Source organism: Agrilus planipennis, unplaced genomic scaffold (genome assembly GCF_000699045.2).
Source record: "Agrilus planipennis isolate EAB-ADULT unplaced genomic scaffold, Apla_2.0 scaffold82, whole genome shotgun sequence".
In the NCBI taxonomy this organism is placed as follows: Eukaryota; Metazoa; Arthropoda; class Insecta; order Coleoptera; family Buprestidae; genus Agrilus; species Agrilus planipennis.
In genome coordinates this window covers 611,455-629,705 of record NW_020442454.1, presented here as the reverse complement: position 1 = coordinate 629,705, position 18,251 = coordinate 611,455, and the positions used below count along the sequence as shown (strand labels likewise).

Sequence of the window (18,251 nt, the reverse complement as noted above, 5' to 3'; positions counted from 1 at the left end):
TAATATATAATCACAAAAGTCATTTACTCTTCGATCTTCCGGAGGAAATATCATTAAATAGTCAGTGAAAACATAAACAACATTCTGAGATACGGAAGTGCAAAAAAACTTGCTACCTCTAATTTTGTTCTGTATTAAGTAGAACAACCAAAAGAGATTGAATTTTTAGATACCAGGCTTGGCCTGGATGAAAACAACAGCTTTACATCTAACGTTAACGCTAATGTTTTGAAGGACCGTGTATGATCGCTGCAAATGAAGTACCTACATCAAATGCCAGATGTTTTTGCGCGATTCAGACATAATTTTTGTAGTGTACATACACGAGGATAGGGCTATTGACGAACCACCTTGGCCAAATCTCAATAGTGGTTTTGAAACTTAATAAAATTTCTATTACCTGTCCAGAGAATATTAATTTACGTATTAAAGTTTACATAACGTTAATATGGCAATGAACGTCTAAAGATTATCATGTGTAATAGCGTAGTAGTATATAAGCTGCTGATTTTAGTTATTGTTCCACAAACGTTACTGATTACATTTTCCAATGAAGTAGCTGCTTGGTTGTTATCATAATTTCTCTGTACATTGCCAATTCATGACCAGAGCCATCTTCGAATTGCAACTTCATCTGGTTTTCTTACAAAACATTTTGTACGTTAATCACGCTACTACTCGCCATGCGATTACCTATTGCAACTAGTTCGCATTTCGTATATGTTACCGGAAATGTATGAAATCTAGCAAAAGTAAACAATTCCGAGGCTAGTTAGGAATATTGTTTCAAAGATTTTTTAATACACCAACACCGAGGAATTGTATGAAATTCCAATATTGTACAGGCCTAACGCTGGAAGCTGGCGGAAATTTTAAAATGGCGTGGATGCACTGTGGCAAAAGTAGTCAGTTTTAGGTATAAAGATTGCAGGCCTCATTCTTCAGTATTCCTATCAGGGACGTAGATTAAATATTTAAAAATAGGGATCAGTGAGCAAGTAATAGACAGACAAACAGAAGAACTAATTGTTGATGTTGGTGACAGTGATAGAGATTCCCATGATGAGAGTGAATGTGAAAACTAACTATAAAACAAAAGCAATAGGTTTATTTTTTCTTTTTGATAAGTCATGTTTTTACATTATTTTCTAGTACGCTACTGTCCTATCTGTATTAATACTATAATTTATGCCTACTGAAAGCTTATTTGTGTATCGGTTCCAAGTGACTTACCCAAATAGGTCATAAATGGGCAAGTACCTGCGCTCGCCAGCTTCCTTCGTCAGACCTGTACCACTTAGTAAAATGTATAATACTAATAATGCTTTCTGTGAATAAAATACTCTAACATATCGGCCGGCCACCGGCGGGCAGAGACATTAAATAAGCTCCAATCTGTCCTAAATCTATCTAAACAAACAAAGACGTCACCAATGCATATGAATTTTTAGTATGCTGTAGAGGTGAATATGCTGATCATTTTGATATACATATATATGTGTTGGGCGCGGAAATGATAATGAAGCATAGTTATTGAACGTTGAAAAACAATATTTGGCAGCCTATGACGTAAAATAGACAACAATACGGCAGGCTGCTTGGAGATACCGCCGGAAGAGGGTTGATATGTTACAGTATTTTATTCACAGAAAGCATTAGTTTTATACATTTTCTAAGTAGTACAATATCGGAATTTCATACAATTTCTAGGAAATGTATACATTTCCCAGGATATGTGTGTATTAAAAAATCTTTGAAGCAATATTTTATAGATTTCCTAAATAGCCTCGAAATTGTATACATTTCCTAGGAATTGTATACAATGAATTGTATAGACCTACATTTCATACATTTCCGGTAACATATATACCATGAAGCTCAAAAGTCTTAAAAAATTACGCAGTAAGTACTTATTTTAAATTAAGAAGAGACAAGAAGGAAATGCTATTGATGTAAAAACTACAGAAACTAGTATCAACTTCCTATTTAGTGACTAGATAGGGTATCTTCCACATACCGTGTTCGAAAGCAAACTGAAACGTTCAATTAACTTTTTCAAACACCTTAGGTACTATCCATACAAAAACTACATCACAACACATGTATCCAGTCAGTAACATAATACATCCAACAAGAAATAAATTAAATTACACAACTTGTTCCTTTACTATAGTAGGTACTACCGTTGACGTTTTTAACGAGTATGAGACTCGGGGCAAAGAGCGTGGAATTAGAAAAAGTAAACATTCACCTGACATAAACATTTTATTAAGTTTTTATTTACTTATTACATAATTTGTTATTAACCACGCATCAGTTAGCTACAGGTGCACAACAATAATTGTTCGCAGGTAATCACTTGTTAAAGAGAGTTACAATATCCAAGAAAACGTCTGTTGATCTTCAATTAAATCTGATGCGATTACTTAAAAAGAAATTTATATCTAAGGATTAAGTTTTACCATCAAGCGAACTGCAGCCCAAACAAAAAAAAATATATTCTTATGCAGAGTGTGATGCCTAGAAGGTGGCCTAAGGTTGGAATATCTGGTAGATTTAGCAAAAAAAAGGATTCACAAAATACATGGCAACAAGATTCACTTCGTGAGTGTTGCCTTTTCCTGCCGTTACGTTATGATCCTAAGCATTGCGAATACGAACTAGCGCCAGGGTATCAGCTGTGTTTGTTGGTATGGCAAAATAAATAAAGACATAATAAAATTCAAACTTATTTATATTTAATAATTTCAATAATAAGATAAAGTATTTTTGAATAAAATTTAAAAATTAGTAAAGAAACAAGGTTTTCTCCAAAAAATATTGCAATGTTACCGTGATTAGTGCAGAAAATGCAAAATTTCGACATTTACCGATAAAAACATTTTAATTACTTGTAATAATAATATATACTTTTTAAGACAACTTTAAACATTATCACAGTTGACACCCTGGGAGTAGTTTTGTTCATGAAACATACTTTTTCATACAGTACCTACCAAAAGTTTTGTTCAATCATGAATAGTAGTGCGAGTCGAAAACAAGCGTTGAAGCCTTTAATATGTCTTCAAATATAAATAATCATCTCGTTTAGGATGTACGAACANTTAGAAAGAATAGGAGAACAGAGGACTTTATGGAAGTCAATAAGAAATAGACGAGATAAGTTGGTAGGAGTTAAGAGAAAGAGGTAAGCCTAGATTAGATAACTGTTCGCAAATCATTAAGGACGTGGGATGTTCTAGTTTTAGGGAAATGCAAAGATTAGCTCAGGATAGGAAGGAGTAGAAGTGCATGTCCAATCAGACTGACGATCTCATGATGATGAAAAATCAATTTATTTGAAAGAACTTCAGCTTCTTTTCTCTTCCCCTGCTATGTGCGCCGTTAGAAGTCTCTCATGATCTCCTCAAGCACAGATATACCATCAGCTTTTCTCAAAATAAATGCGAGCCTCTGCAAAGCAAGTTGTTATATTATTAAATTTAGCTTCTAAGCTTCTGGGACGTTTAATGTTACATCTGTAACAAACCGAAGGAATGTCGCTGAGCGCACGTAATATGCGGGAAAGGCAAATGACGCGGTGTCTATTAATGTTACTTGAAATAAAAGTAAAATGTCATTAGTGCAGAGGATGCAAAATTTTGAGATTTAGGGGTTGATTAAATAAATTGAATAACTTGATTTACCGATAAAAACATTTTAATTACTTATCTATAATAATAATATAAATTTTTTGAGACAACTTTAAACATTATCACAGTTGACACCCTGGGAGTAGTTATATTAACGGCCACGAGATCGCGTAGCGTTAAGAAATATTTACCAATAGGTACTGTATAAATATACAAATAGTTGTTTAAAAACGAATGTGCAAGGACGCAAATAAAGGTTCTTTGCGTATTGAAAGAAAAACTGAATTCGTACAAAGCCTAAAAGATAAAAAACCGGCTAAACCTGTGTAAGAATAACAATACTCACAGGCTTTTGAAGAGTGATAAAAGTAACCTCGAAATTTAAGGTTATGGTTTGGATGTCCCTTCAATATTATCGATACTTTTTCACCTTCACTTGCACGGTCTTCGCACTATTGACATTGACACTGTAGAGTGCATCTCGTGGTAACATCACAACGTAGGGGGTGTAAAAAGGATGCACAAAAATACTCCAGTTAACGAGTCGTCAATAATTGAAAACAACTGACGAAACACATATACCTATTTGTAACCTTCGCAACAGCTGTTACGTAGATAGGTCAATTGTACGTAATGATCAGTAATCATTTGTACCCGTTAGCGTTAGACTGGTAAATTAACTGCTATTACCCCAAAATACAAAAACATGTTGACTAAAAATATCAAGAAAAAGTTGGGGCTTTCGGTAAGGTCACTAGCTTTTCTTTTTCTTTTTCGTGTACTTATCCTCTCTTAATTTTTCGGAGTACTGATCAGACATAGTGTATATGCTTCTAGTCCCTTACCCAAGCATTTGTAAACGAAAGAATTGTTTTCACTTTACGAAATAACATTTTGAATTCGTTCTTCAACTACTATTAAAGTTTCGAAATTCAGGTTCACAATTTACTTTATTTGAAAATGGATATTATATAAACGTTTCATGGTTTTCAAAAATTGTAACATACAAGGGCGGGCTGAAGAGTTCGTAGTCTGACCCATATATGGCTCTACTAGTATCAAATCCATATGATTTTTAGTTAGCCCTAACCTTCAAAAGACACGTGTATAAATTTGACAGCTGTTGCACTATTAGTGTCTGAGTTACAGCATTTTTAGTGAAAGAACTTTTGTTGTTTGAAAAAAAAGTGCTGTTTCACCAAGACAATGCACCGTATCACAAATCAATGAAATCTATGGCAAAATTCCATGAATTAGGCTTCAAATTGCTTCCGCATCCACCGTACTCTCCAGATCTGACCCCCAGCGACTTTTTTCTGTTCTTAGACCTCAAGAGAATGCTCGCTGGACAGAAATTTCACGCCGATGAAGAGGTAATCGCCGAAACTGAAGCTTATTTTGAGGCTAAAAACAAATCGTATTATAAAAATGGTATTGAAAAATTGTATGACCGCTATAATCGTTGTATCGCCCTCGAAGGGAACTATATTGAATAATAAAATCAAATTCTATTAAAAAAAAATAATTTTTTCTATGCTCACCTACGAACTTTTCAGCCCGCCTGTTATATATGTAGTATCAACACTTTTTGCAAAACCTTTATGTTTGAAACAAAAATTTTAAGACATAGATGAGCGAAATTTACACATAAACTACCTTAAGAGATCAGTTATTTATTTTAATTATGTCATAGTTTATTATATTAATTACAATATTTTAAGCATTCTTATTTGTGAGCTGCTAGGAATATTAATATATTTTTGATATTTATTCTTGTTAATTCGCATTACCATAAAACATGTTAATTATCATACATCAAGTTCATTGATATTGCTAATATCCGATCCTTTCGTATTTTAAATTCCTCTCGCACATTTGCATTTTTTGCAGCAAACTGTTAATATGGCAAACTCATTTAATTCTGTGGAAAATGAATTTCACATTTAATTGCAAGTCAAGTCATAACCCTCGAACAACGTAAATGACCAAGTCAAGTACGTACGTTATATGTACGTGTGCTGTATTTTCTCACATGGGCAGGGCTTGTAATTAATAATTATTGATATTTATAACGATTTAGGAAAGGAAGTAATGTATCTGCGGTATGTCATTAACTATCATAACAAGTTCGATATAATACCCGACTTACCTCTCTCTGCCTTTATATCATTCATAAATTACCCACTCTTTAAGTGAATTTACGGCAGTCTCATTGAAATTTAACCAACAATTGCATTCAGAAAAATACCAGCGCGTAATTATTATCACAGTAAGACATCATGCATTATTTAAATTTGAAAGGCTGCTTATCAACACAGATAGGTATAGGTAGCTTAGAATGACATGAACCTTCAAATGCGGGAGAGGTGAGCCTTGTCCCTTACCGTTATTTTGTGTGTCCAGGAATGACGGTCAATGCCATGGTTCATATTATTCTAAATTATCTCTAGCATGTTAAAGACAATACTGTGGCAACGGTATAGTCTTTTTGGCGAAGTCGAGATAGGTACCTCTGCGGAAAGCTAATGATGATAGGAATACATTTGAGAGGTCCAGGTTGTCAGAAACCCTTGTTGCAAAATTTGCGAATCACGTCTTTTTTCGAAGGTAATATATGAAAGAAGGACCTAACTGGTGAATTTGCAAGTTTATTCAAAAATTGATAATTCCAATTGAAATATATACTTAAAAAAAGACAAATCTCTCAGAGTGGGAGACGCTATGAAAAGTAAAATTGTCAAAATCTTTTTACATGCGTTTATATTAATACTTTTACATATGTCGTCACACATAATGTGTAATAAGTACTACATAAAAACTACATCACTAATAAAACTATAACCAAACACATGTTACAAAATCGTGCCTACTAATATTATTGCATTTGCATTGTACAAATTTAGTTTGTATAAACTCTTATTTGTTATTAACGTATTTTTTTAATTGTCTAAATTCATTCTTATTGACAGAATTTATCAAAATGTACGAATATGTTTGAATATTTTGTAAAGATTTTACAAATATATTGTAGTGAGCACGAGCGTGTTTGTGTGCGATCGGGCATACGTGTGTGTGAACGGCTTATCGATTCGCCGACTGGCCGTGGGCGCCTTTCTTCATGTGCGCCGTATTTGTAAATGTGTGTGTCGTAGCTGCGTTCTGGAAAGCAGTTAAACAGTTCAAAGAAAAACAAAACGATCTGGACGTTTCGAGAAGGCTCCCGAAAGTAAACAAAAGAGTATTTAAAGGAAAAGACGATCGCCGAGGAGAGTAGAAATGAATTGACCGTTGCAGAAGGGAGAAATAAATTGACAGTGATAGAAGTGAAATAAATAGCGCAGTGAATAGTGATATATCAACAGTAGTGCAAATAAATAGAATAATTCATAACCTAAGTTTAATAATCCAATAGTGTTTTTAAGTTCTTTAATAATTAGTGTAAATAAATCGTTTTTGACGTTATCAGTCTTCAAAGTTAATTTTGTTAAACCCACGAACATTACAATATTGATCTTGGGATGTGTGTAATTAATGCTGTTACTAAATTATTTGTAGCGTACACTGATGTTTATGAATGCGTTCCTTCAAAAACGTTAAGACGAATTATAATTTAAAATCAAGTTTATTTGTTGCTGTATGTGCACGATAAGCATTAATGATTTCAGATGTCATTAATGATGACCCAGAGCCTGGGTTTCGTTCGCAGTTGGGTAGCAAGGAAAACTACCTTTTTACCTCCTAAATTTAGTCTGCTGTTAGAATGTCCTCTACTGCACTTTCGCAGACTGTATATCGATTAATGCATAACACATACATTGCATTTTTTGTTACCCGTACGCTAGATTAAATAATTTAAAAGCTTCTGTACTTCATGTTGTCTTTTAGTAATCGGAATCGTCAAGCTTTAGGCATTTATTAATCACTAACCTAACCTAACCTAGCTTATCTTTTTTCATATTAATAATTAATCGATAGATAAGGATAACTGTATAAGTTCTACATTGTCTATAANTGGACTAATTCAAAATTCAAAATAAGAAAAAATCACTAAATTTTTTAAACCCTTGTCTAAAGCTGATTACAACGATTAATTTTAATTGCGAATTTCTGAATAAATTGATTTTATTCTGATACATATTAGTTTTATTTTGGAACCTTAGAACGTATCCCCTATGATTCCATACTAATTAGCATTCCATATCCACGGTTTCTGTATTCGCGGCATATTTATGGAACGTACACCCCGCGAATAAAGAGCTTTTATTGTAATTGAAACAGAAAGATTGACAGGTAATGCAAGTTAAAATGCTAATAACAAAATTTTGGAAACATGGAATGCGTTACCAAACACATTTAATTATTTGAAGAAGCTGGCTTATGCTATTTTGACAATGCAAGAACACGATTATCGAATTTGCTGGTATCACTTCAACATCAAGTATCAAAATCTGTACAAGCAAACTGTTCGTAATCAGCGACAAATGATGCAGAAGTCTTTTGCGGAAAAGTGCATCAATTCTTGACTTTAAAAGGAGAAAGGAAATTACCTTATGTAAGGTACACACATAAAAAGTACACATTTTGAGCGCTGTGTAGCGTACCTAAAATGTCCAATTATTATTACTGTAAAACGCCGATTACATCGTTTACTTGTTTTTACTAGCTAAAAGAAGTATACTTTTTCACAGCTGCAGTTGTGTATTTAACTAAAGAAAAGTCGGAATGTTTACCACAGATATGGATTATTAGATTAATCACCGAATTTAATATAATGTTGTAGTACTAGTTACCTATGTTGCATTGCCAAAAAGAACCAGGATAGAGATTATCATTTAAAAGTATATACATCTGTCTAATTTTCACCAGAAAGAAATTAAACTGAATAAAATTCAAAACGGCAATTTCATGGTACCTAATCAGTATTCTACCACCGAGCGGCAAGGCCTAGAGGTTTAGACCATTACTTAGCATTCGGACGATGGTAATTTCGATAGAACACAGATCTACGCTCTACCTTCTGCCTTAAGACAGCAATTTATGAATTACTACAAACATCATGGGAAACACCATCTGTAATATATTGCTACCTGTAAGGGAATTTAAAAATGTTCAACAAGGTCCGTAAGGATATCAACTTGTCGAACTGAATCCTGCAGATGGTGTTTACCACGCTATTTGTAGTAAATAGTGTGGGCCCGTGTTTTGTCGAAATTATTTACCTATGACGCGCTGATGAGATCAAATAAGATGGTTTTGGTAGAATACTGACCACTATGAACTTTTTGTTCTGTTTGGTTATGGGCTTATCACGTTGGGTTAGCTAGTCCGTGGGTTCAGTTCGACAAGTTGATATCCTTATGGACCTTGTTGAAGATTTTGGAATTCCACTAAAAGCAGCAATATACTACAGATGGCGTTTACCACGCAAGTTGTAGTAGTTCATAAAATAAAAAGTGTTACCAACTGTTCTTCAATTAAAACGCAATTGGAATATTTTCATAATTACAAGAAAACTGAAGATAAATATTTAATACGTAGGTATAATAAATACGATAATTTTTGAGATCATAATTATAGGTAATACAATGTAAAAATTTATCTTTTAAACTAGTTGAACCCGTCGCTGTTTACAGTGCATACTCTAAAACAACGCTGCTCAATATTTTTAACAGTCGTGTCAAACTAGCAGGTCACTGAAAATTACTGTTTTATCTTTAAGACTTCTAAATCAATATTATGAAACTTAATTGTAATCCCAAGAAGCTGTAATATAAAGAAGCATTATGAACATAATCATAATTTTTAAAAAGAGTACCTGTTAGTAATGCTGTCGGAAAAGACTTTTTTAATATCTTAAAAGGATTTATTCAACCAACAAACGCCTCATTCGAAAATTAACTTTTATCACGTCATAAATCAAAGCTTGGAAATTAGTAGTTAGTTAGCTGGATATTGTATTCGCTTTGTTTACTTCATTACCACGTGTGAAAATTAATTCAAACTAGGTTTATATGGGCGGTTATAAAAAATACCCATTCGATACAGCTGGTTAGAACATCGCCGGTTCGCAGTTGAGTGAAAAAGCCTTATTTTAGTATCTATATAAGAAATAAAAATAATTAATTTGGGAGCAAATAATGAGGTACAAGCAAAGGTCACGCTTGGTATACGTCGGTATTAGGTAAAAGTATAAAAAAAGTACTTCTATCAATATCTTACAATTAATTAATCAGACGTAGGCATATAACAAATAACAACACAACAAACAGATGCGGTTTTAAATAGATCCAGTGAGATTGCAGTCATTTAGAGTAGTTGACCGTTTTTAGGGTTCCCTATTTCAAAAGGAAAAATGGAACCCTCATAGGATCACTTCGTTGTATGTTTGACTGTTTCTCTTTTTAAGACGCTTTTCTTCAACAACGCATCGAGGTATCAAGTTGAAAATAATATTAAATACTAAGGTTAGCAATACCTTGGAGCTATGAAGAAATAAAACTTCTAAGTCAACGCAATAAAAAGATACGGCCGTTTACCTGTGCCGCATATTTTGACACTCGCAAATGAATCTAAACATATAGGGTACTTCCCGTTGATCTAAAATCATGAAATTTAGCAAGAAACAATGCCTTATAGCACAAGTATAGAGAAAAATCCGAAAACAATAAATTTGTAAATAATACTTTAATTCGATTTAGAAAAAGCTTCTAACAATGTTAAATGGGAGAAGATGTTAAATATACTTAAAAATGTAGGGATGAGTTACAAAGATAGAAGGGTGACACTTAGTTTGTATAAAAAAGCAACAAGCAGTTATAGAGCTGAAGCACACTGTCACCGCTACTTTTTATTCTATACATCGAAGACGCAATCAACATCATTAAAAACAGTACAACTGTAGGGATAGATATAGAGAGGCAAAAAATTAGTAAGCTTAGATTTGCAGATGATATTGCAGTATTAGCATCTGGCAAGGAGGAGTTAGAGATAGCTTTAAATAAAATAGAAGCGGAATTGACAAAACAGTATCATATAAAAATAAAAGTAAAAAAAATGGTATGCTAGGGAAGAAAAAGTAGGGAAAGAGCGAATATAGAGACAAGAGACGAAAGATAAGATATCCCTGTGTGAGGTTCTCAAATAGCCACCAGTGTATACTGAAACGAATAAACGTCGACCGCTTAATATATTTGACTCCGTTTTGTCCATTTAATGCTTCCAATCCTTTTTCCACTTACGATTACTTGATGAACTGACAACCATAAACATTAATTCCATTTTGCACTCTGCTTGACCTCTCTATTGTGAAATAATCAATTGTAGACTACTGGGGAAATAAAACGAACGATTAGAACAAATGAGCATGCTCTAAAAACTTATAAGCTTTCGATCCTTGCTTTTTGTAATTCACTTATTCTTTATTATCCCTAGGGAGTTGCCCTAAGAGAACAACAAAACAAAACTTTTAAAAGAACTCTTCAATATTTANAATGGTACAAAAAACTTGAATCCATGTTCAAAACATCTTACGAGATTTCTTTCTTTTTAGTGAAAAAGAAGAAATGGTTTTTCTCAGGGAGAAATTTTTAAGCCTCTTTAACAACACAACACTTTTTCACCTTGTCGGGAATTTATTTTTAAGTTCGTTTGCCGTCACACTGTGAACGAGCATAGGGTTGAGCAGTCTTGCTTTAAATTATCGAATTTAGACATTTACACTTGCCCATTCTTTATTGCCATAGTGTGTGTCAAAATTAGCTATTTATAATTAAAAATTCTAATTAAATGATAACATGCTGCATATCGAAAGTAGCCTTTCCATCTTCTGATTAGACTTTTTAATAATACCGTAAGTTAATTTTATCGCCTTTATTGACAAGCAATTCATCAAACCTACACTAAAACATTTTTATAATTACAGAAAAAAATCATGATACTGTTATTTCAACGCAACACTACTGCTTAATTTATTTACATGGTGATAGGCAGTAGTCAAACTGTATGGATTCTGGGTGCTTCATTCCACCATCTACTACTGCTGGTAGGCGGCCAGTCCCTCTGGACTACGCGGAAGATCCTTTTCAGACCCTTTTTAAGAATCGTGGGAATGGACTTTAGGAATCGTGGGAATGGATGAGTGGTGGTTGGGATGAGAAAGATGACAAAGAAGAAATGAAGACAGAAGGCAGTGAAATATTATCTGTTGAGTATTACTACTCCAGCATCTGTCTATATGATCCATGAAAACCACAGAAAAACTTGGACCAGGACAGACATACCCGGAATAGAACCGATATCCTCCAGAATACTAAGCATTGGTCTACATCTGTAGGTATACCGCTCGGTGGGACAAGGTAAGTTATTTCAACATTTAAATAGTTAGCAATTTACGTCTCTCTGTTCTAGTTCTGTGATTTCTCTGAATCATTTAGACTCGAGCTCGGAAAATCACGGCCCTTTCAAGACACAATTGCGATTCTTCAAGTTCCTTAAGAAAAAGCTAAAGTGGAGCGGACAGACACGCAGCGCACGCGTATACCTAAAACAAGAGGCTTGCACATTATGACTAACGTTACAGTGCATCTCAACGAACTAAATCTAAACCTTCAAGGAAAAGGAAACACTGCATTTTTATTACTGAAAGAAGTAGTTGGTTTTGAAAATAAATCGCTTCATTTGACAGTAGATATGGAGATTAGCACATTATTACATTTCCAAAGCTTAAGGAATCATCGGGGTGAAAACAATGCTTCTATTGTGAATGGCTCTTCCAGCTTAAAAGTTTGTCTACCTCCGATTTAGGCAAATGCTAAGGCAGTCATATTCCAGAGACAATCTTTCACTTTTCTGCTACATTCATTTCATCCGATTCATCTATCTCTTCCCAATTACTATTCATTACCATTCGATTCCTAAAAGAAGCTTCAAGAGAGCCTTCCGCAAGTTTTTTTAAGGAGACATTTTTTTATTGGAAAATTTTGGTTGTGTCATGATTCATGTGAACCTTCACATCATGTCTATTTTGAAAATTTTTATACGTATTTATGATCGTCAAGATTTGTAAAAATTCAATTCAAAAATTGAATAACGCGTCTGCTCATATTTCATTATTCAAAAACTTTTGAAAGCTCTGAACAAAACGATTGATAGTGGAACCGTGTCATGCTGTCCTTATCAAGGACAATCTTTCGTTAAGAACAATTCCTTACGATTCTTTCTAAGCTATAATGTGCGGTCAGATTTATAAACGGATAATTGTTTTCGTCTGTCCTCACGAAAACAATTTGCCCGAGACGGCGTTTAAGGTCTGTTCTAACAGACTGATACATGTGTACGCAACATTAGGAGGATTTATGGACTAAGTATATCTTTTTCGGTTGATGGGACTAGATCCATAAAATCAGAATTTAATACTCTATTGAATAAACGGCGTGACTCATCATGAGCTCGTTCCATAAAAATTCCGTCGAACGGACGGACGAACGAATGGCACCGCTGTAGTTCCTAAAACGTAGCCGTAGCGCGACCATAGCATAACACCGAAGACAGAAACATTTTTAATGAGATTACCTTTGTCGCGTGCCTTTTTATCTGCCACTTTACCTCCGTGTCTCTGAGCGCCTCCAGATTATAAAATTTCTTCGAGACAAGTTTTCATTACGCGAAAGGTTCGGCCACCGATCAGCTCCTGCTCTCTCATTCCGATTTGTTTCCGAGCTAGAGTCACGACAAAGACGAAAGCCATTCTGACCACGGTAGACAACGGTCCCGTTCTTATCTGTCATTTTTATAACTTGAACAAAAGGATAAAAGCCTGATTTATGTCTTGCATTAGCATAAAGTGGAGATGATTGCTTTGAAAGATTATATTGCTTTTGTGGCCAATAATGCTAATCTGTTGTTTACATTGTTCGTCTGTGTATACAGCAAGTTGAATTAAAAAGAGGGTGGGGGAGGACTAGTTTATTGCCCCACGCAATTAAATGTGCACAGTTTATAAATACGAAATATTCACTTGCGGCGCATCTAAAGATCATACCGCAGCGTTCCACAGGGGGTAGGTATTTCATAACAACGGATTTCACGATAGTTTATTAATTTTGAGTTAAAATTAATTTAAAAAAATCAAATATGTAAAATATAAAAAACATATATAGGTATATATAAATGTACGTGATATAAGATAAACAATAACGTTAATGTGAAAATTCATTTTCAGTTTTTTAACCACTATAAACTACCTCAAGTTAATAAAGGAAAATTTGTTGCGATTCCCTCGCCGGGAATCGGATAGGTTACAGATCTGTCGAATTAATCTAATTATATTAATACTATGAGTATATAAGCACGGTTTGTCGTTGTTGCTGTCGTCATCTCTCGTAGCTTAGTGGTCAGAGCATTGGTACGTGAAGTCAAAGGTCCCGGGTTCGATTCCCGGCGAGAGTGTAACAACAACAACAAATTTTCCTACATTAACCTTAGGTAGTTTCATATTAATATTTGATACTAACCACTAGTAAATATCAAAACGTTCCAAATATAAACCATTATGTTCTTCAATTTATTACAATATCGACAATGTTTCAGGTATTAGCCTTAACCAACCTATTCTTAAGAATATTTTATTCAATAGGTATATACTTGTATATTAAACTTTAAAAAGTTGGTTAAAATAGCCGAAATACTCCACCGAACCCGGTGTATGTAAAAATGGATATGTTAGATACATTAAATTGGGTCAGGTTAGAGATTTTTTTTAAATACCATCCATCCAGTTTTATACTGTAAATTTTTCATAATCACAAAATTTTAAGTCATTTCCTAGAGAAAATTCAAGTTTTCCAAAAAAGCCGTGAAAGGAAAATTTCACTAAAGTAAATTTCACAAGCTTTTAAATAAAATAGTCAGGTATATTNATTTTTTAATACCCATATATCCTGAGAAATGTATATATTTCCTAGGAATTGTATAAAACTCCGATATTGTACTAGGAAATGTATAAAACTAATGCTTTCTGTGAATAAAATATTCTAAAATATCAGCAGGGGCATTAAATAAAGTTCAATCTGTTCAAGCAGCCTGCCGTATTATTGCCAAATATTGTTTTTCAACGTTCGATAACTATGCTTCATTATCATTTACGCGCCCAACATATATATATATATATAAGTACCAAAACGATCAGAATTGTTTGGTTAGGCGGAGGCGGGCTGATATGTTAGATTATTTTATTTACAGAAAGCATTAGTTTTATACATGTCCTAACACAATATCGGAATTTCATACAATTCCTAGGAAATGTACACATTTCCCAGGATATGTGTGTATTAAAAAATCTTTGAAACTGTATTTTATATATTTCCTAAAAAGACTCGGAATGGTATACATTTCCCAGACATTGTATACAATTCCTAGATTTCATACATTTTCGGTAACAATACCATATCCGACTCGGATGTGCTTGTGTGTTTGCAGGCTGTTCTGTGATAAGTAGTGGATCAGACGAATTCTCTGCGTTTCTGATGATAACGTATGATGGTAACTCTTACTGTCTTACTGGACTGTTCTGCGCACTGTTTCGAAAACTCGTAAAGCTCCTCTTTAAACTCGTCCGCGAATGTAGACATGCCAACCTGGCCAATTGGTGTGTTTTTATTTTTTTTTTTAATTATTTACATCAAAAATTGATAGCCTCAACGAGAAGCAGTGGTGTTGTCGAGCCGGAACGCTCCGGAACATCGTTCCGGTACTTCCTTTTTGGACAGGAACGCATTCCGGAACTAAAGATGATAACGAGAATTGGCTGACGTATTGAAAAAAAAATTAAAAAGAATTGCTGATATTTTTTTCTAATTTTTGACGAATTTTTATATGTAGTATTATTATAAAGAAGGGTTTGAACCGAACCCGAACCGGAACAAAAACCGGAACGAACCGGCTTGTTTTTCCGAACCGTGAACAGGACCGATCCTGGCGACGAGCGAAAATTGGGGGAAATCCCCCCCCCCGTCGTCGTCAAATTTGGGACATGAGACCGCACAGAGCGGCCGCCTACCCAGGATCGGCCCTGTCTATATAATTATATATACGCGTTCCGGTAAAAAAAAAATTAGCACAACAGCACTGACGAGAAGGGTATAAACAACCTTGCTACGAAAGTAATAGATAAATAAACATTTGCAGAACAGGACCTTCATTTAATCCCAAGCCGCCACTTATCCTACGTATATTAATGAAAAATGTAATTTCAATACAATCATAACTTATCTTATCCAGCATGATAGAAGAACGATACATTATTAGATTCGCATATTTTAAAAATCGAATTCTTTTTAATTATACTCCTATATTAATTATTACAATTTTACGTTATAAAAGATACATGATATACCCATAAATTCGATTAGTGATCGTGTATAGGTACATAGTAGATACAGTAAAGATACGATATGGTAACCAATTTGCGGTTACTCAAGTCCCTAAATTTACCTGGAAATTTCTGCGGAAATGGGTCATTCTAGAAAATTAATTAATTAGTTGTCCACGTCCCGATGTCTCTGCAATAACTTTTAATTCCCATCAGAAATCCTCTTGTCTTCGAGCTGTTCATTAAATTTAAACCCATAATTTGAAGTTTTTATACGCAGTAACGATAAAATATTTGCCAGGAAACGACCTATTCTAAAATGTAACGTAGATGTACGTAATTGGTTTCTGCGCAAGTATTACTTACTTAGGGCAATTTAGGTGCGCATCGCCATCTAAACGGTTTATATTATGACATTGTCTTTAATAAATCCCGATGGCTATTAGCCCCTAATCAAGTGCACTTTAGTAAAGCGGGACGCCGTTGTTGTTAATTCTGTTTTGCTTTTTTAACCCATAGCTATCGGCTTTCATCTCAAACGATTTAACTGCCTTGCATTTTATGGTTAGACCATAAAACCCAATTAAGTAATATTTTTAATCCGCAGCAAGAATTGTGTAATTAATTTTTATGGTTACCTAACACAACCGTAGTCGTCTGTAATGCACACTTTTGATGAACGGCATTTTTAATCGAATGTCAACCGTTCAAATGGAAAATCAGTATTTCGTAACATGTTCTTTTGTCGAAAAAATTACGTTCTATATTTAATGCAAACCACAAAAATATGATCAATTAAGAAACGAAGTACCTAGTCAATAAGTATTAAAGTATAATGAATAGTATTATCAGCTATGGTTCAGTAATAATTATATTTGCGTAACACAAACGAATTGATTTCAGTAATAAGTGAAATGTTAAATAATTTTTAATAAATAGAAAGTTTATGTCGATTGAAACAAAAATTATAACAATAACAATAATGAATTCCAAGTTAGAATTTCTATTTTCGAGAAAAACAAAAATAAATAATGGGGAACATTTGATGAATAGAGGGCCGCCACACGTGGGACCTATTAACACTTAAATTCCGTTTGAGGTTAAGCCTGTTATGCAATTTATTATTAAAAAATCTAATTCGTACTTTTCTTCCTGTGCAATGCCAGAATAATTATAGTCAGAATTGAAAAAGAGACGCGCGTCATATGTAGTGACAGAAACTTAGACCTTGTAGAAAGGTTAGTAAAACCAACTCAATATGTGCAATTTTTGATACAAATTTTGAATAGTTTTCTGTTAACGTCACAGTAAATGTATATTTACTTCTTCTATTGTTAGAAATTTTAACTTCCTTGATAAATTGCGTTTCCCAGAACCAGAAAAAGATAAAGTTATAATTATATTCCATGACAAGTTTTATAAAAGCATAAATAGTAATATTCAACAAACAAAAAAAAACTTTTATTTTCTGTAAAATGATGCCCACATAACCTTAAATATGGCTGCGATTTGGCTAATTTTATTGATCTTATTGCTTTAGTCCACAATTTCTTGTATTTTTGAAGTGAAACTTCTTTACGCACGGTAGGGTAAGTTCGTTTCATGCGAGTTGCTATGTAACGAAATCATGCAACACATTTCCCCCGCTGTCTGTCCCTATGTATGCTTAGATCTTTAAAACTACGCAACGGATTTTAATGCGGTTTTTTTTAATAGATACAGCAATTCAAGAGGAAGGTTTATATGTATAATACATGCATAATATAGTAGAGAAACACTGATAATTTTAGAAGTTTGTAATGCGATGTCGTAAATAAACATATTTTTTTGTGCTTACATTGTAAACGCTGGCTGAACTCTACGAGATAGATCAAAATAATATACTACAGTATTGAACACCTTAAAAATGTCTACAAAAAAGTCCGCGATGGTATATGTCTATCTCTTAGGGATAACCCACAATAACCATTTTTTGTCCTTTACTTTTTACGAGAAATAATGACTTATTTACGAAGCGATTTTAAGCAATACAGCATTAATCCTTATCCAATTAAGTACTTTTAAATACTTTGTGCATTTAATATAGATCAATATGGCCCTTTACAGCGTGTAATTTAAATGAATATTTTCGAAGATATTACAAACTTAAAATGCAGGGACATAGCGGTTGCGGCGGTACCGGCCGGTTTGTATTGTCTAATGACAAAAAAGCTGTGATTGTTGTATATAAAGACATTCTATAGTATATTTAC

At 33.8% G+C, this 18,251-nt stretch overlaps 1 protein-coding gene and 1 non-coding gene across 2 annotated transcripts in view; one reads left to right on the top strand and one right to left on the bottom strand.

Moving 5' to 3' along the window:
- Positions 1-18,251, bottom strand: part of LOC108736570 (homeobox protein aristaless-like) — a 240,590-nt gene that overhangs the window by 192,734 nt on the left and 29,605 nt on the right. The window lies entirely within an intron of this gene.
- Positions 14,006-14,078, top strand: Trnah-gug. The gene has a single exon. It is a non-coding gene; the product is annotated as a tRNA-His (tRNA).